This window comes from Rhipicephalus sanguineus, chromosome 4, assembly GCF_013339695.2.
Source record: "Rhipicephalus sanguineus isolate Rsan-2018 chromosome 4, BIME_Rsan_1.4, whole genome shotgun sequence".
Taxonomy (NCBI): Eukaryota; Metazoa; Arthropoda; class Arachnida; order Ixodida; family Ixodidae; genus Rhipicephalus; species Rhipicephalus sanguineus.
In genome coordinates this window covers 64,979,106-65,003,691 of record NC_051179.1, presented here as the reverse complement: position 1 = coordinate 65,003,691, position 24,586 = coordinate 64,979,106, and the positions used below count along the sequence as shown (strand labels likewise).

General features: G+C 48.8%; 1 pseudogene; it reads left to right on the top strand.

The window, feature by feature from the left end:
* The first annotated feature begins 278 nt into the window (after positions 1-278).
* Positions 279-24,565, top strand: LOC119391268 (DNA topoisomerase 2-alpha-like; annotated as a pseudogene).
* The last annotated feature ends 21 nt before the right edge of the window (positions 24,566-24,586 follow it).

Here is a 24,586-nt window from a genome sequence, read left to right as displayed (position 1 = left end):
AGGGAACAAAAAGCGCAGTAGCTCGACCAGGGCGAACCAACCGTAAAAACGCGTTTTTCTAATGATGATGATAGTACTTGCAGCGCCATCTCGCCTCGCTCTATTGCAGTTCAGTACGCCGCCGCTACCCTTATTTCCGTACTACAGTCAAAGGTACAGTTTCCGTTCTCTAAAGTGGTAGATATTCTCTGGCGCTCAGAGCTCGAAGTGCGAGCAGAGCTGTCGCTTCTCGCGGTCTGGACGCTTGCAGCCGCCGCCGCTAGGGTCGTTCGCCTCCCATGAAGTGGCGAGATTTCGGCACGGCTGCGTCGGCCGCCGTCACATCTTCACGTACTCTCGCTACAGATCTCATCGGCCACGTCAAGCGACGGACATGGCAGCACGAGCAGTGCCGACGTTTCAAAGGCACCGACGCGTCCGCTGACGCAGGAGGACGCATGTACCGAAAGGTGAGCCCACTGTAGCACGTTCTGCTGCGTCCGGACACATACGTCGGCTCCGTGGAGCCCGTCACGCAAGAGATGTGGTTGTGGCCCCGAGGACGAGATCGGAGGCGGCGGGGACGCAAACCGTCGGAACGTCACGTTCGTTCCCGGTCTGTACAAGATCTTCGACGAGATCCTCGTGAACGCTTGTGACATGCAGCGAGACATAGGACATGAACTGCGTAAAGGTATGAGAACGCCTGTTTTTTTTAAGGCCTTTTAGAGTCCGACGTAACGTCGACGCGCGCGCACGCTCGGCGCAGCGACGCTACGCTAGAAAACGCGCAGCACTCTACAGTTCCACGCGCGGCTGACAAACGCGTCCGGCGTCCGTCAGCGCGTCCCAACGCCCACGCTGCATTCCTCGATCGTTGCTTCTTTCCTGCCGAGCTCAACGAGTACAAGTTTTACGGCCCTAGCTTTGATGAAAAAATTGTTTTATCCATGAATATTGATGAAAGGCTATTTGTATTGTGTAAAACCACTTAAGACATCGAGTATAGCTTTATGTTGGGACAGTTCTCATTAAAATGATTTATTTGTATTAAGTGTCTAAGTCTTTTTCGAAAGTGTGAACGCCGAACGTTCCTGTAATGTTTATTGTTTTTTTTTGTTTTTTTTTTGCGAGTAATATATCGTGCAATATATTTGGCGGAAACAAAAAAATGAGAGGTTACGTAGATATTTGTTTTTATAAAATAATCGTGGTATTAAACAACGTCGGCTTGGCTGCCCTTCGTCCACTGGGCACCGCCAGCGCTCAGTATCTTGTAAACCTTAGGCATAACAGTAGCGACACTGGGTAATCTACGTTTGCTATCAAAACCTGCCTCGCAGGTCTGGGAAGAAAATATGAGGAAGACTACTGGGCCCAAGATCAATACGCAGGCTGAGGGTGCGGACTTCACACAAGTGACGTTCTTTCCGGACCTTGAAAAGTTCAACATGAGAAATCTGGACGCCGACACAGTGGCGCTGATGTCCCGCAGGGCTTATGGCGTGGCCGGTTGCATGAAGGGGCTTGAGGTGAGTAATGTGTGTGCGCCTGTCATTACGCCAGGAAATGTCATCCGTTGAGGCTTAGTTAGGATCGCTGTTTATAGTCGCTTCGAGCTCAGTTTTGCTCAAAGCTGCAGGCGTGAGTTCCGACAGGCGCGGCCACATTCCTGTTTATGAAGGTGGAATACAAATGCTTTCATCTAATTAGGCTTTGGTATAAGTGAACGCAGCTGGCCGAAACTGATCAACAGCGTTCCATTACAGCTTATCTAAAAACCTGTTAATAAATTACTCCTATTTTTGTTGTATTATTTAGCTGCTACTCATATGAAAAGGTGATGGCGCAAGTAAGAAATCTAAAGACACGCGAACGTCCAAATTTCAAACAAAAATGTATTTACAGAGCAACTCACTCGTGTCTTCCCTTGTTATTTTTATATCCCGGTTCGTATTATGAGTTGATGAGCTCTTTGCCTCATGTAGAGCCGTTTTCGAAGTGTAGGCACACTTACTCTTTTTTTTTTTTTTAATTTCCAGCAATAACAATTGGTACCAAGAAATTTCATAACTGCATTTGATTGCGCCATCTACGAGGGGTCTAATCACTTGATGATTGTATTGCTTTGCAATATAACCTCGTAAGTGCGGGCATAAACGGAAGTAACGGACGACGCATTCTATAAATACTAGTAGCTGTATGAAAGGAGACTACGCTATTTATTATTTCCATTGAGATATCCTGCGTGTGGCAACCGAAAATACAAAAAATTCGGTGGATGCTTAGCACTTGATAAGAATGGCAAGGCGAAAGCCTGCTTGGACCTTCTGTTGATCTGCTGTTGAACTTTCTGCTGATGTGATTACCTTTATGATGAACGCCCTGCCGATGGGTTACTGAAGCTTATGTTGAACTTGGTGCTGATGTCGCATCGAACTGTGTGGCGCTTTTTCTTGCAGTCTTAATATTGAAATTGGGTTAAACTTTCTGTTAGCTGGGCTTCCGTAGACCTTCCCATTGACAAACATATACATTTTTCTGACATTTATGAACTTTCGTAGTGACCTTTATAAAAACTTCTGACGGAGTCATGTGGAACCGATGCTATACTACAAACACGTACTACACTAAAGTTTCTATGTAAACTCTAACCGCTTTCTCTTTATTAGGTTACCATGAACTCTGAGCGCGAACTGCGCCGTTTACTTGGATCTGTCAAAGCACTTTCCCTTCATTAAGTTGCAGTGAACTCAGACCTCGCCAACTTGTCTGTTTATTTGCATCTTTGTTGTTTAGTTTTTTTATTTTACTCACGCGAACGCCGCAAAGACGAAGTGGACGAAGTAGCGCGCAGCCCGCACGCTCACTTTTTGTTTGACCACTTGTTATGGACCTCGCACTACATCGAAATATACATATTTAAGACATTCGCGTTCCAAAAAAGAAAAAAAAGATCACTAGTTGTTTTGATCCTAAACGATGGCTAATCAGTCAGGTGTATTCCTAATGATTGTAAAATAAATTCCGCACTCGCCGCAGCAGGGGCGTAGCCAGAAATTTTTTTCGAGGGGGGTTCAACCATGCTTTATGTATGTCCGTGCGTGCGTTTGTATGTGTGCGTGTATATATACGCAAGCAAAATTGAAAAATTTCGGGGGGAGTTTGAACCCCCCCCCCCCCTTGGCTACGCCCCTGCGCCGCAGCTTCTTTCGTCAGTCTGAAAGGTTCCGTTACACGCAACCTCCATTATTTTTCTCGGTTTATGCAATAATGTCAGTACGGCCGACATTATTATAGGCTGTTATAAATCTTGATACTGCATCACTCCCATATTTCCGTATTTCTCACGAGTGCTTTCGATGCCCTAAAGTCAGGCCCAAAAGGTGACCATGTAAATTCAGGAACTGAGTCACGGCCCGTATTCACAAACCAACCTTAACTTAGTGCTATAAGGCGCCCTTTCATAAGGAAGGGAAACGTTTCTTAATGGGTTTTAAGGCAGCCTTACGGAAGGTGGCCTTGTCGTCATAAGGAGCGAGCATGGGAGCGAGGCTACGAACTTTTACTGGCTCGTTGTCGCTCCATTAGCAAGAAAAAGATTGCAATGGCTTAGCTCGGCTATGCCAGGATATACGTAGCGTTAGCAAAGGTTCAGCTGATTATTCTTAGCTTTCCAGATTGTCTAGGATTATTAGCCTTCTTCTGTTCATTATTCGTACGCTGAACCGCTAATTGCCAGGCAACTACTTCGGGATCCGATGAGATAAGCTTCTCAGCTCTTCTGCGCCGTCGAGCAGCATTCGCGCTCTCCTTCTCCATGGCGTTACCCACCTGCAAACGCCAGTCAGAGGCGCTATCAAGCGGCCCCAGCGCATGTGTCAGACGGCGACTGCACAGCGAAGGCGAATAGCTGCGCGCGCGCTGGTGCCACTGTGTCTACGACGTCACTCCTCTCGAATGCGGCGCAGACCAGCAGCGGCGAGACGCGCGCGGCGGTGTCGGAGAGCGCGTGAGATGCCAGCTCCGGTGACCCAGCTGTGTGACATCACTGATCCTCGCGCATGCGCATCACGGCTCATGACGCTCCACGCGAAATCGGCTCCGGCTAGGCAAGTGTAGCTAACGCTACAAAATATCTTCATGCTCCTCAAAACAGTAAAATAAATACAGGAACGTATGCCCGTGGATGTTTCGGAAAAACTTGTGTCGTATGGCCACGCCGTGTGCTCCTTTTGTTTGTTAAAGGTTTACCGTTGTCATAGCAACCGGCGGTTCGCGTAGACACGCCGCCGATGCCGCCGAGGCTGCACGCGGAGACAGACGCGCCGGTCCACGAAGCGCTCATTTCGAGGGCACTGTTGCGTCTGGGGTCGCGGTTCCGGTGCCCAGCTTAGGATACGGGCCGTGGTACCCTTTTTGCTGTCACCGCGGTTGCGACTCGGGTAGCGTGGATGTGGGACCACGAGTGGATGTCGTGCTTGGAGCCGTCATGAGAGCCAGGGGAAAGATGAAAAAACTTTATGTACAGAATTTACATGTTTTGAAAACTCCGACCACAAGCCTGCCAGCCAGACATCGTCGGCTGGGGCGTCTCTTTCACAACTGCCCGGCACGGCCTTCCAAAAACTGGAGCAGCCTCTTGCGTCGTCCTCTCTGGGCAAGCGCTGCCCGGGTCTCTCTCCTTTGAAGTCGGGCCGCCCCCTTGCCAGCCGGGCCATCGTCTTCCCAGCCGCGCCCTTTTTCCCTCGCAGGCGTCGAGTGCGCCAGGGTCTGTCTCCTCCGTCCCCCCCAGGATGCTGCCTTCAGCCGTTGGGCAGGGTTGAAGAGTTACGACTCGCGTCAGTTGTCGGTGCCGGCTGGGCGATGACGCTGTTTTCCCGGATACCTCTTTTCTGGGAAGTCGGCGGCATGGTGGCCGCTGGGTTGAGGCACAACAGCACCCCCGCCGCCAGATGATGCATCGGGAGGTCGAGTTGCTCCATGCAGCACGGCCGGATCGATGTCCGCGATGTTCCGGTCAGGGTTCTTGCTATCCCGAAGGGCTCTGTCGAACTGGAAGGCCCCTCCAAGGACAGGACTCTGTGCACGACTTCAGTGAAAGTGGGTGACAAGCTCCAAGAAACGACCTTTGTCAGCCACACACAATGCGACAAGCGCCACGTGCACGCCCCTCTCATCGCCAGACCCCAGTTTCTACAAAACATTCTCCTGACTGGGGATTTTAAAACCGCGTAACCCAAAAGAAACAAGGTGCACACCAATCTGGACAAGTGTCCCGTAACTCCTTCACACGTAATTCCACTTGGAACCAAGCGAACTTTATCATAAAGCTAAACAAGCAAACTGCAGAGCTTCCGAAAACGAGGAAGTCGGTGAGAAGTTTTTCTGCGTCCTACACTAACACAACTACATAAAGAAGTACACAACTACTTTAAAGAATAAAGAAAATAACACCACTACACTATTATTATATCAAGCTAGAAAAGAAATTACACTAAGAAAATAATCGTGACCTCATTCCGCGCCTCCCTTTGATTCCGAACGCACGACCTAAGCCGTCTGCGTCTGTGCGCAGGCCATTTCGCTAACCTTTCTTCTAACTGTCTGCAAAGTATCTCTGTCTGAAAACTATTCTTCTAACTGTCTGAAAAGTATTTACCTTCGGTAAAACGTAATACAATAATAACACAAAACGGTTCTTCTAACTAGGAACTGAAATTAAAATAAAGCTTGCACTCACATAACAAGGTTGAACAACATTTCACCCTAATCCTCACGATAACTAGTACAATACAACATAAAACTCAACCTACAGCTAGCTCTGTTGAAACTGATAGTTTCCTACTCGAGCGTCAGGGTTAAACTTCAAAATTGGCGAGAACAGTACTAAAACTCAAAAGTTCGTGCCCTTGCGTAAGCACAAACTGACAGCTTGTAACACATATTGATATAAAAACACACCCATGAAAGAATTGAATAAGCTGTCCTCTAAACGCGTGTCTGAACCCAAATTGTTCACGAAAACAAGACGCAAAGAAAATAACAATCGATGCCGTACACATCCGGGGCACCTGACAAAATCTGCGTTGATTTCGCGCTGAAACAACTATCTCAAACGCCTGTCAATTTTGACAGTGGTCCTTGAGAACAGCAACACTCAGTGTTTAACATGAACCCTTCAAAACCGCTTTGGTTTTACTGTAGAACCTTTCTCAAAATTGCTCATTCACTCTTTTAAACAGTTGACGGTATACAGCCCTGCGCTAGACGTAAAAACACAAACAAGTAAAATTCGGTTACGCTCGACAACGCTACCACTCTTTCACAATTAGCGGACGTACAAATCTTTACTCACGGCTAATGTGACTCATTTTACGCCGTCAGCTCACTCCCATTCGGGTCACTGCTTCCGCACAAGTTATCCTTAATATTGCGTCCACAACGATGTCGCACAATGCCTGTCCGCTCAATAAAAGAAACACATACATCGCTTAAAATTACCAAAAGTAAGACACTCCTAGCTAAACAAACTAGTCGCGGAGATAACAAAAGAACACTACAAAACTAAATCTTACCTACAAAAAAAAAAATCATTTGAACAAACTGTGTCCCATTCTCCGACAAGCTTACAGCTGTCTTCCTCTTTTCAATCGCACCCGTGGCGCTCGCGGTCCTTGCAAGTCTCGAAGTCGCGCGAGGCCACAACGAGAACGCGCTGTTAGCTGAAATTTGCCGTCACGCCTCATGCGAGATTTCGGACGGCTTTCCTCAGAAAGGCGAAAGGGATGCCAGAAACGCAGGGGAAAGAGTCGCCAATCCCTATCTGTGCTTGCTCCCGCGAGGTTCTTAGCCACTGTGGCCTTTCCTTTATGACCACTTCGACACGGTTGCCTCCGCCAAGTTCTACCGTTGAAGCGCGTTTTCAGACGTGGAGATGCGCATTGTTCTCCCCGGCTTCCCCTCGTATGCCGATTGCGTCCGACCGCACGCCACAAAGGACGATATCTAGAACTGCCCGATGGCCTACGCCTCTGTTTTCCGGGCTGCCATGTGCCACCTGTCTCCAGCTTTCGCGGTGCCGCACGGGTTCGCTTCTTTCTTTTGCGGTGTTGTTTGCGAACACCCTTTTCTTGATTGCCCTCAACTTCCCCTTGGGTCGCGACATACTCACTTGTTTTCTGTGCCAGTTCGTCCGCAGCTATCTGTGCTGTTTCTCTGGCATTTCCCTGGCACAGCAACCCGTCACGCTCCTTAGCAGGATTAACTAATGCGTGAACCTCGCCTTGGACAGCCACCGAGGGTGCCTCCATTTCCCCGATAGCTGCCCTCCTTAGCTGTACACCTGAGCAACACGCCGTCGCAGCTGCCTCGGGTTTTCCTACTTGGCCCTCAGTCGTCTGCTTCTCAGGTGGTGCGCTGTTCAGATTTTGCGTCTGCTCCTCAAGTGGTGCGCTGCTCAGCTGTTGCGTCAGCTCGCGCTCTTTCGAACGTGTAAGTGAGATGCAAGCTACCTCGGCGGCAAATGCTTCTCCACGTTTCTTTAGCATTTCCTCCGACTTATTTGAAAATAAGTAGGGGAAGTTCTCGGGAAGGTTGGCAGAAATTGCCGCTTCCGTGTGCAATTGGCCGAAAGGGCCCTCGATTACTACCCTCGCTATGGGTAGGCAGACACTTTGCTTTTCTGCCACTTGCCGAATCCAGGCGCACTCTCCTGTGTAGTCTTCGGGAGATACGCAACTTGGATGCGCTACATCCATTGTGGCCGCCGAGTCCCTTAATACACTGCGCATTCGGCCGTTCGCTGAAAGTTGCCTCAAATAAGGCTTCAAGAGCTGCAGGCTAGTCTCCGATTCCTGAATTGTGGCAAATGCCACCTGCTTCTTACAGCTCCTGGCCATGTGGCCCTTCTCGCCGCAGCTGTAACAAATAACGGGCTTCCGCGCTTCTAACGCATGCGTTATGTCAGCAGGCGCCTTCGAACCTGGTGCCGCCTTAATTCCTTCATTGTTCTTCTCTTGTGTTTCTGATAACTTCGAATTCTCGGGCTTCAAGCTATTACGGGCAAACCTCTTGCCTCCCTGATTACCTGACCAGCTTCCTGGTTTTTCGCTTTTTTCCGAGGTTCGCGGTATACTGCGGAGATTACGGCGCGAGCAGTAATCTTCGGCGAGCTCGGCCGCTCTGTTTGTGTCTACGTCTGTCATCTTATCCTGAACCCAAAGCCTTACCTCCTCTGGAATTCCCCTGTAAAATTGCTCAAGTACCATGAGCTCAATAACCTTGTCATGGTTGCCATATACTTGCGCGCTTTTGAGCCACTCTTCGAAGTTAGCTCTAATCTGGTAGGCAAAGTCTGGATGAGATTCGTTGCCCTTCTTTGAGTATCTGAAGCGCTGGCGAAAGGCCTCTGTCGATAGGCGATATTTGCGTAGCAATGCAGCTTTCACCCGGTCATACACCTCGGAGTCCTCCTTACTCATCCTTGCAATCACATCGGAAACTTCGCACGGTAGTAGGCATATCAGTTTTTGTGACCAAGTCTCCCTACTGAAACCTGCATTTTCACACGCCCTCTCAAAATGCACGAGGTACATTGCGATGTCGTCACCTACCCTGAAGGTGTGGATTAGATCCTTTATCTTTGATTCACCGCCCGCTGAACTTCGATTTCCCGCCAATATGCGAAGCTCAAGTTCTTTCAGTCGGATTTCATGTTCTTTGTTTTCGCGATCCCTCCTTACTCGCTCCTCTCTTTCTTCCTGAGCTAAACGCTCTTCTTTCTCTTCGCGAGCTAAGCGCTCTTTCTCTTCACGAGCTAAACGCTCTTTCTTTTCTCCAAAGGCTTCTTTGGCCTCACTGGCCTCCTCTAAGCTCACCTCCTCCTTCTCTAAAAGCTCCAAAATCTGCTTTTTCCGTCTTACCGAGCCAACTGAAATGTTTAGCTCCTGGCAAATTTCGAGGAGTTCTTGGACTTTAAACTTGTCCATCTTAGAGATGCACAGTGTTTCTCTTCCCAGGTAATTTAGTCTACGAGCCACCCAATTCTTGGTCTGCGAACAAAATTACCCAAAATCACCCTACTTCACTACCGACCGTCTGCGCTAGTGAGTCTGGCGAAAAGAAGAGCAAACACTCGGCACTCACCACTTCGATGTAGCCGACGCAGGCGAATCCCATAAGCTGCCAGCCACTGTTGCGTCTTGGGTCGCGGTTCCGGTGCCCAGCTTAGGATACGGGCCGTGGTACCCTTTTTGCTGTCACCGCGGTTGCGACTCGGGTAGCGTGGATGTGGGACCACGAGTGGATGTCGTGCTTGGAGCCGTCATGAGAGCCAGGGGAAAGATGAAAAAACTTTATGTACAGAATTTACATGTTTTGAAAACTCCGACCACAAGCCTGCCAGCCAGACATCGTCGGCTGGGGCGTCTCTTTCACAACTGCCCGGCACGGCCTTCCAAAAACTGGAGCAGCCTCTTGCGTCGTCCTCTCTGGGCAAGCGCTGCCCGGGTCTCTCTCCTTTGAAGTCGGGCCGCCCCCTTGCCAGCCGGGCCATCGTCTTCCCAGCCGCGCCCTTTTTCCCTCGCAGGCGTCGAGTGCGCCAGGGTCTGTCTCCTCCGTCCCCCCCAGGATGCTGCCTTCAGCCGTTGGGCAGGGTTGAAGAGTTACGACTCGCGTCAGTTGTCGGTGCCGGCTGGGCGATGACGCTGTTTTCCCGGATACCTCTTTTCTGGGAAGTCGGCGGCATGGTGGCCGCTGGGTTGAGGCACAACAGCACAGACAGACGCGTGAATGTTGCTGGTGGCTTTTCTCCGTCTGCCTGCGTGTGTTCGTGTGTGCATGTTTCCGTGTGTCATACATATGCTTTGTTGTTGAGTGCGGCAGAAAGGCGAAAATTGAATTTACTAAAGATCCAGCGCTGCTCATCGACTTGAAAGCGCCGCATTGTGATTGCTGCTCTCGACATGGGCGATGGCTCCAGCGCCGACAACGCGGGACATAAGGACACTCCAACCACACACAACGAGATTACCAAGTATTATTACATGGCGAGGCGGGCTTTCCCGATCCCACATTCAAAACTCAGTCGAGCACAGGCAGTCTCGCTTACTTCAAACCCATTCGTACCCATCTTTAGCACACTTAAATGAAATTTATCCGCACAAGTTCCCCGACGCCGCCTGCACCGCTTGCGGGCAGGCCGCTACATTAGCACACATGCTTTGGGAGTGCGGGTCGCTCGGCCCGGCTTACAGCAAGGCCGAGTGGGATGCGCTTTTGCGCAGCCCAAACCTACAGGACCAAATCCTGGCCGTCCAGTGCGCCCGCGACAGGGCCGTTAGGCTAGACCGGCCGGTCCCAACGTGGGAGTAGCCGGGTGGCGCGGGGCTACCTCTGCGTCTGCACTGGACTCTTAATAAAGTTGTACTCTCTCTCTCTCTTGCACGTGGTGTCAGTGAAGGACAACACGAGAAAGTGGGAGCATCTTAAAGCAGCAAGAGTGACGTGACGTGCTGTCGCGCACCAAGCAGCGGCTACGTGAGTGCAAAAAAAGGGAGAAAAAAATATCCCATCCTGCAGTGAAATACGTTCGCTTCCGCGCCGTATCCGCACTGATTTTTTTTTTTCACAAGTATAATAATGCGCGGGGCAGTGTGGCTAGGGTGCGTCCACCAAGTCGCCATTCACAATTTCAAAAGTTCCTGCGCCGTAGAAACAGAGCGCCACCAGCAGCTCATGGAGTGGTGGCACGGGAAAACCGACGTAGTGGGGGCTCTTTTCCAGTGGCAAGCTCGGGAACATGAAGTGGTCGCTTCGAGTAGCGGAATCTGCTCAGCAACAGACTGTCGCTGTCCTCTTCCATGGAATGTTGATTGCCGAGCACTTGCAGCGTTAATTGCACATATGGACGCCGATCGCATACGTCACCATTTCTTTAATCACTTTGTAAAGCTTCTTGCGTAATCAGCCATAGCGCGCCGCATAACTGGTACCTGCCGGGCTACCTTATCAAACGCCACCTTTTCACGCCGATAAGGTTAAGGAAAGGTTGAATTGAGGCACAAGGTTTGTTTATCAAACGCGTCAAGGTGCCGAAATGGTAAGGACGGCAACAGATAAGGATAAGGTTGGTTTGTGAATACGGGCCGTAAAATAGATACTGAAATTTCCGCATGCAGCCGACCAAAGTAGTTGACAGCATCGACGAGTAGGTGTCAGGATTTCTATAACTGAGTTATAATAAAAGTTTAATGGTGATGCATCATTTAAGGGCAGCAAACCAGTCGAGTGAATTACATCAGCGGACTTCCTTTCGGCTCACTTTGAGCCACCATCTTTGCTTAGTGATTGTTTACAAACCAGCTTCTTGCACCCAGGTATACCTGAATGGCGAGCTGCTCCCGGTGCATGGTTTTAAGGAATAAGTGAAGTTTCTCCTGAAGGACCAAGAGGGGGGGGGGGGACGAAAACGGTGACCCTCTTAACTGTAGCCCACGAGGTCGTCAGCGATCGCTGGGAAGTGGCAGTCGCCCTCAGCACGTCATGCGAATATCAGCAAATCAGTTTTGTTAACGCCACCCCCAAGGGAGGAAGCCAGGTAGACTACGTCTCCGAGGAGATAGTCAAAAAGGCACGTCACCTAGCCATCTTTGTTCAGTTAAGCACAATAACATTTGTAGCATAAAATGGCTCCAAACTTTCCCAAATCTGTGTCACTTTTCATTGGCCCTTCGCTGAAAAATGGGGGCTCTGCAGGCGCATGTCAGTTGTTTCGCGTCGTTTTATGGTTCGTACACTACGTCGAGCAATGACCGCGCATGAATACTTGTCCCTAGCGTTCCAGCGTGATCTTACCTACCTGACACGTGCTTCAAGAACGTGCCCGGCAGGCCTGCCCTGTATATGCATCTGGTTCCTCCCTTTGACTTTGAGCTGCTTTAGTGATACACTCACGTGGTTGCCATTGGTGCATTACCTCACGGATACTAACTTAGTTGACGTCTCGCGGGTGCTCGACAAAGTCAAGAAAGCAAACAAAGCCGGAGTCCTCATAACCAGCAAACAAGTCAAGGGTTACCTGTTCATATTTGTCAACTGTCTCATCGTGAATCCAACGTTTGACTCTCAGTCAAAGCAGAGGATGACGTTGACTACCCAAAAATATCGATCGAGATGCGAGCTCAGTGAGGAGTTCCACGAACAGGTTAGTTAATAGTTTCACTTTCATCAGGCCTATTTTCGCCTGCCTCAAACGCAGCATTGTTAACAAACAGCGAAATAGACGATTTAACAGGTAGAGGAGCAGATCGATTACCCTTGACATTCAAGTTAACATTGAGCACATGCCTTTCTTACCCAAGCGTTATGAATACAGCCGTTGTCTAACTTTCGCAACAGTAATGAATAAAATTCAGAAGGCATGGTGCTTTCGGTCTACTAAATCCACGGTGCTAAACAAGACGATAAGGACGAGCGCTAAACTTCCCTCAACTTATATTCGCAGTGCCCATAGACTGTCGCGTCGCCAAGCGGAATTCAGGAGCGTCCTCTCGAGGAGGGTTAGTAGACGACAAAATGGCAAGTCGCTCCCTTGTTCGGCTGTGCTAACCTCGGTGTTAAGGCGTTGGCAAAGAAGGAACACTTCGACTTGGCATGTTCCCTGCATCAGTGAACAAACCGGGCCCTCCGTGACGCGAGAAATCTGATTCGTTCTTGCGAGGCGCGAAGTTTTCGTGAAAATACGTGGCGACTCGCGCTTTCAATGCTAGCCCACAGCGTACGCATACTATCAGCTTCGCGAGGTTTTCTGTAGCCACGTAGGTTAGTTAAATGTTATCGTCTGACATATTCAGTTAAAGCTCATCCTGTTTTACTTGTATATAGCATTGGTCAGTGTTTCTTGTAGTGCATGAATCCCATAACACTGTACGCGGGAGGTCGCGCCGGCTCGCGATGTGCTCTTGTAAAACTGAGCGATCTCAAGTTGTCGATGCATTAAAATATGCCTCTATCCTTTGTCAGCAAAGCGCTGTTACTAATCGTGCGAGCGACGTTTCAGTCATTCGAGGACGCGTCTGCTCCACGCCTTTCGTGGAGCGAACGCTTTCCACGCCGTCCTTCGCCAGTGTGTTGGTTGTTGGTTTCATAGCCAGCGCTGCGCCGCTTGTTTTTGTACGTTTGTTGATAGGTGGCAGCACACTGCAAGCGATTTGCTCGTTGACCGATCTGAAAGCGAAATGTTCTCCGCGCCCAGACGTCTCTGTAATTGTAAACGTGGTGACGCGGAGTGGTCGAAGTTGTTCGGCGGAGGAAATTCTTCAGATTGCTTTCAGCAGTGATGTTGAAAGAAACCATCTTGACGACGAGGATTTTTCACTGGACGTAGAAGACTGAAGGCACCGAGAGTGACAGCGACGGTGAACGATCAGCTGCTAACTCACGAGGAGCGAGTTGCACTTCACGTCCCCTCGTGCGTTAATGTTCTTTCACGCTCGTAAGTCACTGTGATTGTATTTAATGTATAATATCCTTGAGCGAGATCAAAATAAACGCATAGTTCCTCTTGTGCATTGCATGTATCAATTATTGTGGATATTATGGAGCGCCGCATGCCGCCAACACGTTCGAGCTCGACCAGAGAAGCGAAATGGTTAGTGCGTTGGAACGTGCAGCAGTCACAGCCACAATCCACGCCTCTCGGCTAACTTCTTCGACGTTGCGAAAAGGATATGTGCGCATTCTTTTCGATATTCGTGTTTCGATCGTGCTGATCGAGCCTGCAACATGCGAGTGAAGTGAATTGCACACGGCTAGAGTCTCAGCATGGCTGTGACACCAGCACTACTGAATGGGATGTTAAATGCTTGTGTTCCGTTGAAGACGTAACTCCGCGTTCCCGACTGCACAAGTAATGACGACGGCGTATTATGTTTGCAAACCATCACCACGTTAAACGTGCGGTCCGGTGCAGCAGCGATGACGCTACTCGCTGGCGGCCTACTACTGCGGCAATCCGTAAGGCAGGCTCGGTAAAACGTATCTATAAACGTTGGCTCGGTACGTACTACCTCGGAGTGCCGTTCTGCTCACACGTCAATTTTAGTTCATGCAGTTTTATGTAGCACGCACAGGATTTCGCAAAGCATCGTTATGCACGGTAACGGAGCTGAAATATAACCTTTCACACCACAGCAAATAATTAGGTGGCGAGTACATGCCACTTTCCATGGTTTGGGAAAGTAGTTTAGTCTCATATCCAATTCAGCACAGCTCATGTCTTCATCTGGTGAAAGTGACACGGGCCGTACGTCCGCACGTACTATCTGTTCCTATGCTAACAAATGGGTTGACCCTCCTCCTGGCGCCATCTTGAAAAGCACGGCGCGCCACCTATAGGTCGGGGGCATTGCGAATATTCGGAAAACAATCATTTCGCGCAGGATAACAAAATTACTTTCGCTGTTGCAAGAACTGGAACTCTTTTCACGTGCCTCGCGTAACCTTTCTTAAAAGGGCTAGAGAAGTAACGCCCTTGTGGCGACAATAAAGAACCCAAGCTCAAGTTTGGCCGCGACGCTCGTGCGGCTGAGCTATGCGTTACTGGGGGCAGACGCTGCCTGCGAAGGCGGTTTGTCGCCGGATTTGCCAGCGGCGGCGGCAAGGACACGTGCGCGCATGCGCTCCTCATTCGGCCCAGAGCACTGCTAGTCAGCAATAGTTACATTGTGACGCACCACAGATGCAATCCGAGTGCTCTGCGCGTGCACGGAAGTCGGGGCGACAGTGTTGTAACCGTGGATGCCCCCAGTTGCGATAAGAGCAGTGGCGCTGCTCGACGTTGCTTTGGAAGCCCGTAAAGATGAGTACTGCACGAATGCGCTCAAAAACGCACTTGCTTCGAGTGAAGCACAAATTTTAGTCAGTTTCGCAATCATTTCTTGCGTGATGACGTTGTGATACGTGATCTTTTCACGAGCGTACTTGTGACGCCCCCCGCGTGCATGCATTCCTCGGCCTTTGTGCCCAAAAGACGGTTCTACCGTCCAAGGGTTGAAAAACGACGGCGCACTGTAACCATATTCAATCTGACGAAGGCCGGGGTCCACCGGCCGCAACGTGAGTTAATAAAATAGCAGTTTTCGTTTGTTAAACGTGTGTATCTTCATATATATATATATATATATATATATATATATATATATATATATATATATATATATATGGCGCGTGCGTGCGTCTGTGTGCGTGTGCGTGTGTATTGACTTCTTCATCGATCTTATCTAAAATCGCTTCCGGGTCAACTGGAACTTGAGAGTGGCGTTCTCATTTCGCGCTGCAGGTTCTGAACTGCGGCATTGTGGAGGCCGTCATGTCGTGGATATCGTTCAACGTCGACAAACAGCTGCGCGAGAAGTTTTCTTCTCGCAAGGTCTCCAAGCTCAAGGGCATCCCGAAGCTTGAGGATGCTAACGATGCTGGAACCGACCGATCTCTTGACTGTACATTGATTTTGACGGAGGGAGACTCGGCGAAGAGTCTGGCGGTGTCCGGCCTGTCAGTCGTGGGCCGCGACAAGTTCGGAGTGTTCCCACTGAAAGGCAAACTGCTGAACGTGAGGGAAGCTACGAGCCGACAGATCCTTCACAACGAAGAGATAAACCATATCATCAAAATAATGGGACTTCAGGTCAGTGTATAGTTACTCTTCTTACATGGCGAGCCTACGACAGCCTACGAGAACGATGAACAGTAGAGCCTGCACATTATTTTTTTATCAATGCTGAGCCAGTACGCTCCAGGCCCGTGCACGCCCCCCCCCCCCCCCCCGCAAATCTAGATGTTCGCGCGGGGGCCACTGAAAAAAGTGTTAATATTGAAGCCTACTTCTTGTGCAGACCACAATAACACTGAAGGAGCATAATTTTGTTTCTCTTTGGCCTTAAATGCGCAGCCTATCTGACTAAATGAATGGTCGAGATGTTTTAAGGGGTATGAAACGGGCTTGCTGATGTATGTATCGGCTATGTCTCAAATAGTTTTCATATCTAAAAATTGCAGTGAAACTGACATCTTTATTTAATCATAATCCCCCCTAGTGTAAAAAAAATATACCGTATATACTCGTGTAACGGCCGCAGGTTTCTTACCCGAGGTCTGCGGGAAAAATCGCGCGTGCGTCCATTACAGAAATATGGACACGTTTCTTTTCCGTAAATATTTCCGGCGGTCCATGCCTTTACTTAACTGCAATACCCTCGTGTACTGGGAGAAGCGAAAAGAGAAAGAAGAAATAAGCAACAATTTTTTTTTTTACTTCGAGGCAGGTGTTGGCACGTGGTAGTGCGACGATAGAGAAAAATGTTCTTTCCCTTCATTCCGCGCCGGATCCATCCGCTGCTGGCTTTAAACGCTCTATCCGTAATGTTCTTCTCTTGCGATGTCAAGCGCTTGCACGCACAGCATCTCCTTCCTTCGAAATAGCGTATGCGTCGCTCCGCGTCTTTGTCGCGTAGTGCATAAGGAAGTTTTCTATGCTTGGCTCGGAATGCGCACCTCTGTGCATTTTCTTCTGAGTGTACCTTCTGGGGAGCACCGTCGTCGCACACGTATTTCATCCATTTCGAACTTCCGACCACCCGCTCAGGTGGTACGAAAAAAGAAAGAGCTTCCGAATTCTCGCACCACACAACGGACAACACTTCTAACCTTCTCTAAGATCAAAGGGGCGGCTAATGAAAGGGTAATGTTTAAATATGTTTTTAGGGGAGTTTAAGAAAGGCCACTGCACGAATATAAACGGTATGTTTTGGCAACCGAGTCGTCTCAGATATCTCACCGCCGAGGCGTATGAGGCTCGCCTTGCTTTCGAGAGCTACTCACATTGTTTAGCGTTCTCGTTTCTCTTCGTGCCATACCGAGCGAACACCAAGTCGTGTAGCCCTTGTAGAGTTCTAGTTGGAAATGGTCCACTTGTTTGTCACGTAATGACAGTACTCGCAGTATCAAGTGCGACGAACGAAGAAAACTAGTCAACGCTTCATTCTCTTCCCATCTGCAGTACAAGAAGGAGTACAACACGACCGACGACCTCTTAAGCCTACGCTACGGGCGCCTTATGATCATGACAGATCAAGACGAAGATGGCTCCCACATAAAGGGCCTCCTTATCAATTTAATACATCACTTTTGGCCATCCCTGCTCAGGATGCCCTTCCTCGAGCAGTTCATCACACCCGTGATAAAGGCGACTCGCGGAAACGACGAGCTGTACGTCGTTCTACTCGCAACCCGAGTTCGCTGATTGGAAGGCTGCCACCGACGACTGGCAGCGTTGGAAAATAAAATATTTCAAGGGCCTTGGAACGAGCACCTCCGCAGAGGCAAAAGTATACTTCACAAATATGACGAGGCACCGCATCACGTTCCGTTATGAGGGCCCCGAAGACGACCAGGCCATCGAGCTGGCCTTCGACAAGAGGATGATCGAGCAGCGCAAGGACTGGCTCCGGAGCGGAATGGAGGAGCGCAAGCAGCGGCGCGAGACGGGCCTGCCCGAGCTGTACCTGTACGGCAAACACACCGAGAGCGTCACGTACAAAGAATTCATCCAGGAGGAATTGATATTGTTTTGTTTTAAGGACATTGCGCGCTCGATCCCTTCCCTAATGGATGGATTGAAGCCGGGTCAACGGAAGGTGCTTTTTACGTGCCTAGCACGTGATGACAAGCGAGAAGTGAAGGTCGCCCAACTGGCAGGTGCCGTGGCCGAGCACTCGGACTACCATCACGACGAAGCATCCCTCATGTCGACCATTGTCAACATGGCGCATAATTTTGTCGGCTACAACAATATCAACTTGTTGGAGCCGATTGGTCAGTTCGGCACGAGGCTGCAGGGTGGCAAGGACGCTGCAAGCCCTCGATACGTCTTCACGATGCTGTCGCCCTTGACGCGCCTCATCTTTCCCGCCTTGGATGACCCGATATTGGAGTACCTGTATGACGAGAACCACCGCATCGAGCCCGAGTACTACATTCCGGTGCTCCCCATGGTACTCGTGAATGGGGCGGACGGGATCGGCACTGGTTGAAGCACAAAGATCTCTATAGCTACAATCCTCGGGACATAGTTGGAAGTCTGCGGCTGATGATCGCCGGTAAAGAACTGAATGCCCTGAAGCCGTGGTTCAAGAACTTCTGCGGATCCGTGGACCAGGTGAGAAGCCTGCTGGCTGCTACACTACATATATTTGATTTCATATTGTGTTGTTTGCGGAAATTGAAGCTACCCTCTTGGCAATTTAGGCTATGTATAATATGTTTCTGTTGCAACCATGCGATCACATCACTCGGCTGAACACTATATTTGCCGCCAACGCTCATGAGATCCACGCAACTGCTTCAGTTGATTATTTATTCCCTTAAGGGGGTGGTGCCACCAAATTTGTGGCTTGCACATTCTTTGCTGTAAGCGTTTCCTATAGCTCCAGGAAGCATGATGCACGCACCAAGATTCATGTATTCTCGCTAAATATTGTAATATCGCGTTTTGATGTGGACAACTTTCGGTTTCGGTTTCTGGGCACCGAGGTTGGGCAGTGACGTAGAAGTGTAGGAGGCGTGGTCACGTGACCACACAAGGCTGTGACGCACTTAGCCAGGAAGCGATCGAAACTCGGCGAGTGATGTAGCAACCGATGCTTTGCCGGTACTATAGTGAATTAGAATATATTCTAGTTCCCTACAGCCGGTACGTACGTTGCGGAAGTGGCAGAGGTCCGGAGGTCACTCACGTTACTACAGCAGATTTCGTGTGACGTCACTACAACTTTCATTGACCATCCTACAGATCTACGTCAGTGTTGGCGCGCTAGCGATGGGTTTCGATCGGGAGAATGGGCATTTAGGTACACTTTGGAAGTGAATTAAAATGTGTGCTAAACGTTTGCAGTGTCCGACCCTTCGTGTAGAATGTCCTTGCATACAGAGGAAACCCACAACAGGCTTGTTATAGCCTCGAAATTTGATGGCACCAACCCTTTAAGGGAACAGGGCAAGCCGTATACGTCGCACGCATTTTATACCATATGTTGGGGAACCGCTTTCTCAGTAACTCTAAGGGATATAGCTACGTAATACAGGTAATATTTTCTTGCAAATCTCGCGCTCTTTTAACTGAACCAGATTCGCTAAAGGCTGACTAATATAACTATTTTCGTGATTTTGTTACGACTAGCACCTAAATGTTGAGTTAATTTATAGCTTTCAAAATTTGTAGCACACGAACTCTGAAGTGCATAATTTCAATTCTGTTTCAGTAGTTGTATTCTCTCGTGCAGAATAGAAGAAAAAGTAATGAACTGGGTATCTGTAATACGTAGGAAATAATGGTACCTGAATGATTAAAAAGCACCGTTTCGAGATAATCGAGTTTAAAGTATGAAAACAGCTGAAAAGAGAACATTCTTTCCGTTTGCACACTCCAAAACGCGCAAAACGAAGAGAAATCACTCGATCGCGGACGATTGGCATGCGAGACAAGGCAGAACGGGCGGGTGACTGCATGACACAGCAGTAGTAGGAGACAGTTCACTATAGCTGTCGTATGTACACAAATCAAGAGCTTATTTCCTCGTGACGTCATGTGACCACATAGCGGGCGTCACGAACTGTGCCAAATAGAGAGGAAACGCGATGAGAGAATAACGCTCACGTCCTTTATATTTTCAGACGTTGTTTATTTTCAGAGGCCCTTTAAAAGACTGCAAACCGCCTGATTTCAGGCAAACGCAAACTCTTCTTCGATTTCCAGCCTACGGCAGCCTACGAGAACGATGAACAGTTCAGCCTGCATGTTGTTGTTTTTTTATCAGTGCTGAGTCAGTATACGCTCCAGCCGCCTCTGGATGTTCGCGCGGGGGCGACTGAAAAAAATGTTAATTTTGAAGCGTACTTCTTGTGCAGACCACAAGAACACCGAAGGAGCACTATTTTGTTTCTCATTGGCCTTAAATGCGCAGCCTATCTGACTAGATGAATGGTCGAGATGTTTTAAGGGGTATGAAACGGGCTGGCTAATGTATGTATCGGCTATGTCTCAATTAGTTTTCATGTCGAAAGTGCAGTGAAACTGACATCTTTATTTGATCATAATCCCACCTAGTATAAAACAATATACCGTACCTACTCGTGTAATGGCTGCAGGTTTCTTACCCGAGATTTGCGGGAAAAATCGCGGGTGCGTCCATTACAGAAATATAAACACGTTTCTTTTCCATAAATATTTCCGGCGGTACATGCCTTTATTTAACTGCAGTACCCGCGTGTACTGGTAGAAGCGAAAAGAGCAAGAAGAAATAAACAACAAACTTTTTTTTTGCTTCGAGGACGGTAGAGAAAAATGTTCTTTCCCTTTATTCAGCGCCGTATCCATCCACTGCTGGCTTTAAACGCTCTATCCGTAATGTTTTTCTCTTGCGATGTCAAGCGCTTGCACGCACAGCATCTCCTTCCTTCGAAATAGCGTATGCGTCGCTCCGCGTCTTTGTTGCGTAGTGAAGAAGGGAGTTTTCTATGTTTGGCTCGGAATGCGAACCTCTGTGCATTCTTTCTTCTCAGTGTACCTTCTTGGGAACACCATCGTCGCACACGTATTTCATCGATTTCGAACTTCCGACCACCCCGTCGGGCGGTACGAAAAAAGAAAGAAAGAAAGAGCTTCCGAATTCTCGCACCACACAACGGACAACACTTCTACCCTTCTCTAAAATCAAAGGGGCGGCTAATACAAGGGTAATTTTTAAATATGTTTTTAGGGGAATTTGTTTAAGAAAGGCCACTACACGAATATATACGGTATGTTTTGGCAACCGAGTCGCCTCAGATATCTCACCACCAAGGCGTCTGAGCTTCGCCTTGCTTTCGAGAGCTACTCACATTGTTTAGCGTTATCGTTTCTCTTCGTGCCATACCGACCGAACGCCAAGTCGTGTAGCCCTTGTAGAGTTCTAGTTGGAAATGGTCCACTTCTTTGTCACGTAATGATAGTACTCGCAGTATCAAGTGCGACGAACGAAGAAAACTAGTCAACGATTCATTCTCTTCCTATCTGCAGTACAAGAAGGAGTACAACACGACAGAAGACTTCCTAAGCCTACGCTACGGGCGCCTTATGATCATAAACCACCAAGACGAAGATGGTTCCCACATAAAGGGCCTCCTTATAAATTTTGTACACTACTTCTGGCCATCCCTGCTCAGGATGCCCTTCCTCGAGCAGTTCATTACCCCCGTGATAAAGGCGACGCGCGGAAACAACGAGCTGTAGTTCTACTCGCAACCCGAGTTTGCTGATTGGAAGGCTCATGACCGACCAAGACGAAGATGGTTCCCACATAAAGGGCCTCCTTATAAATTTTGTACACTACTATTGGCCATCCCTGCTCAGGATGCCCTTCCTAGAGCAGTTCATTACCCCCGTGATAAAGGCGACGCGCGGAAACAACGAGCTGTCGTTCTACTCGCAACCCGAGTTTGCTGATTGGAAGGCTCATGACCGACCAAGACGAAGATGGTTCCCACATAAAGGGCCTCCTTATAAATTTTGTACACTACTATTGGCCATACCTGCTCAGGATGCCCTTCCTCGAGCAGTTCATTACCCCCGTGATAAAGGCGACGCGCGGAAACAACGAGCTGTCGTTCTACTCGCAACCCGAGTTTGCTGATTGGAAGTCTGCCACCGACGACTGGCAGCGTTGGAAAATCAAGTACTTCAAGGGCCTTCGAACGAGCACCTCCGCAGAGGCAAAGCTCTACTTCACAAATATGCCGAGGCACCGCATCACGTTCCGGTATGAGGGCCCCGAAGACGACCAGGCCACCCAGCTGGCCTTTAGCAAGAGGATGATCGAGCAACGCAAGGACTGGCTCCGGAGCGGAATGGAGGAGCGCAAGCAGCGGCGCGAGACGGGACTGCCCGAGCTGTACCTGTACGGCAAACACACCGAGAGCGTCACGTACAAAGAATTCATCCAGAAGGAATTGACATTGTTTTGTTTTAAGGACATCGCGCGCTCAATGCTTTCCCTATTGGATGGATTGAAGCCGGGTCAACGGAAGGTGCTTTTTACGTGCTTAGCACGTGATGACAAGCGAGAAGTGAAGGTCGCCCAGCTGGCAGGTGCCGTGGCCGAGCACTCGGCCTAATATCACGGCGCAGCGTCCCTCATGTCGACCATTGTCAACATCGCGCATAATTTTGTCGGCTCCAACAATATCAACTTGTTGGAGCCGATTGGTCAGTTCGGCACGAGGCTGCAGGGCGGCAAGGACGCTGCAAGGCCTCGATACATCTTCACGATGCTGTCGCCCTTGACGCGCCTCATCTTTCCCGCCTTGGATGATCCGATATTGGAGTGCCTGTATGACGACAACCAGCGCATCGAGCCCGAGTACTACATTCCGGTGCTCCCCATGGTACCCGTGAATGGGGCGGACGGGATCGGCACTGATTGGAGCACAAATATCTCTAGCTACAATCCTCGGGACATAGTTGGAAGTCTGCGGCTGATGATCGCCGGTAAAGAACTGAATGCCCTGAAGCCGTGGTTCAAGAACTTCCGCGGTTCCGTGGACCAGGTGAGGAGCCTGCTCGCTGCTACACTACATATATTTGATTTCATATTCTGTTGTTTGGTGAAATTGAAGCTACCGTCTTGGCAAGTTAGGCTATGTATAATATGTTTCTGTTGCAACCATGCGATTACATCACTCGGCCGAACACTATATTTGCCGCCAACGCTCATGAAATCTACGCAACTGCTTCGATTGAATATTTATGCCCTTAAGAGAACAGGGCAAGCCCTATACGTCCCACGCAATTTTCACCATGTTGGGGAACCGTTTTCACAGTAACTCTAAGGGATATAGCTACGTAATACAGGTAATATTTTCTTGCAAATTTCGCGCTCTTTTAACTGAACCAGATTCGTTAAAGGCTGACTAATATAACTATTTTCGCGATTTTCTTACGACTAGGACCTAAATGTTGAGTTAATTTATAGCTTTCAAAGTTTGTGGCACACGATCTCTGAAGTGCATAATTTCAATTCTGTTTCAGTAGTTGTATTCTCTCGTGCAGAAGAGAAGAAAAAGTAATGAACTGGGTATCTGGAATACGTAGAAAATAATGGTACCTAAATGATTAAACAGCACCGTTTCGAGATAATCGACTTTAACCCTTTGAGGGTCGAATTTTTTCGCGAAATCCAGTCCAAAACTGTGTTAATTTTTTTATTGCTGAAATAAATTCTTCATACGATTCTATTTCAGAAAAAAAATTGTCTAAAAATATTTTTAGTGACCGTTAAGTGACAAAAAAAATCATTTTTGTTGTTACATACACATGGTTTATTCGTAGCAAAATCAAGCAAAATCCTAAAAAAAAGCTTGACAGTTTCTTATAAATAAAAATTATGCATTCTATTAAATATAGCTCACGGGCATACAAAAATAAGCGCACCAGAGTACTTTTCCGGTTAAAAATGTTCGTGCTTTGACACTAAAAACGTTTCACCGTGTGATAGTCTTTGAAGCATGGTTCGCCGCGCACGCTTTTCAGATGTCGCTGCTTGATCGTCATCGGAGTCTGAATTCGTCTGACAAACTGAAATCCAATGAATCAGATTTTGATTCGGCACTTGGGGAATAGTCCGCATCGAAAGAATCGCTGCTCGACTCACCGGCAGCAGAGCAACCGGCGCGCGCTTCCATAGCGTAAGCGAACTGCGTCAGTGAGCGCAAGGAAGAAAACTCTATAGTTGTGCGCCCATCCAGAAAGTAAAACGAGTGAAAAAGCTACAGTAATCCTTCGTTTTATCGCCAACAAGACACAGTTAGTTTTTCCGAGACCCCAAAACAGGAAACGCAATCACGGCGGCGTCGTTTGTGTAATTTAGCGCCGCACGGAAACATGTAATCGCGCCCCGGTAGCAATAAACGAGATAGTAAGAAGCGGTCGCCCTTTGAGAGATTAGAAACCAAACAGCCATCAGTTTCGCGGGCGCAAGCAGCGAAAACTACCCGAAGGATGAAACCGAAACCACCGCGTTGCGCGCATTCTGATGCGCAAGTGAAAGCCGCCGCGCCTCCTTGGAAAGCAAAAAAAAAAAAAAAACGAAGACATTGGCGCATTAAAAAAATTCCACGTATTCCCGAAGCGTGGCAGCACATTCCAAGCAAGAGAAACCATCGAAAAAGGTGCCCGTTTGAAAGCGACCGCGCCGCGGGCGCGCTCGGTTGCGCAACCGATAGCCGGCGTGCGGCGCGCCGTTTTGCGAAGCATAAAAAAAGCAACAACGGAGAGACATCGGCGCATGAAAAAAATTCCACGTATTCCCGAAGCATGGCAGCACATGCAAAGCTAGAGAAATTATCGAAAAAGGCGCGCGTTTGAAAGCAACCGCGCCGCGGGCGCGTTCCTGATTTCAAGCAAACGCAAACTCTTCTTCGATTTCCAGCCTACGGCAGCCTACGAGAAAGATGAACAGTTGAGCCTGCATGTTTTTTTTTTTATCAGTGCTGAGCCAGTATACGCTCCAGCCGC